Source organism: Sinocyclocheilus rhinocerous, unplaced genomic scaffold (genome assembly GCF_001515625.1).
Source record: "Sinocyclocheilus rhinocerous isolate Xijiao unplaced genomic scaffold, SAMN03320098_v1.1 scaffold815, whole genome shotgun sequence".
Taxonomy (NCBI): domain Eukaryota; kingdom Metazoa; phylum Chordata; class Actinopteri; order Cypriniformes; family Cyprinidae; genus Sinocyclocheilus; species Sinocyclocheilus rhinocerous.
The window spans coordinates 303,682-304,343 of NW_015659733.1; positions in this window are offsets into that span (position 1 = coordinate 303,682).

Consider the following 662-nt stretch of genomic DNA (forward strand, 5'->3'; position numbering starts at 1 on the left):
CTCGTGACGATACATTGAGGTCTTAAGACACGAAACGATCGGTCTGTGCAAGAAACTGAACAGTATTTATATAATTTTTTTACCTCTGATCCACCACAATGTCCCAACTGTCCTGAGCGCGTTCACAACATCCGACGCGTGTACGTGCTCTGGCATAGTAGACATAGATATATATAAGTAGATGCCTCATTAGTGACTGTTTCTATGGGCCGCCATACGTTCCAAAATGGCGGACGCGTCAACGTATCTGGAGCAGTTGAATAGGGAATCTATATATATCTATGGTAGTAGACGCATGTGCGGAAGCGATCTGTCACGCGTATACGTCACTCATTATTTACACAGTGCAGAGAGATTGCAGACGAACTAGTTTGACCATCTAGCAGGTATAGTGGAAATCAAACTTATAAGCTACTTTTTTATATTCAAATTTAGACCAATCTGCCTTTTTTATGTAACTGACAAAGTTATGACCAGTCTTGAAGAAAGATAGATAGATAGATAGATAGATGATAGAGATATAGATGATAGATAGATGATAGATAGATAGATGATAGATGATAGATAGATAGATAGATAGATAGATAGATAGATAGATAGATAGACGATAGATAGATAGATAGACGATAGATAGATAGATAGACGATAGATAGATAGATAGA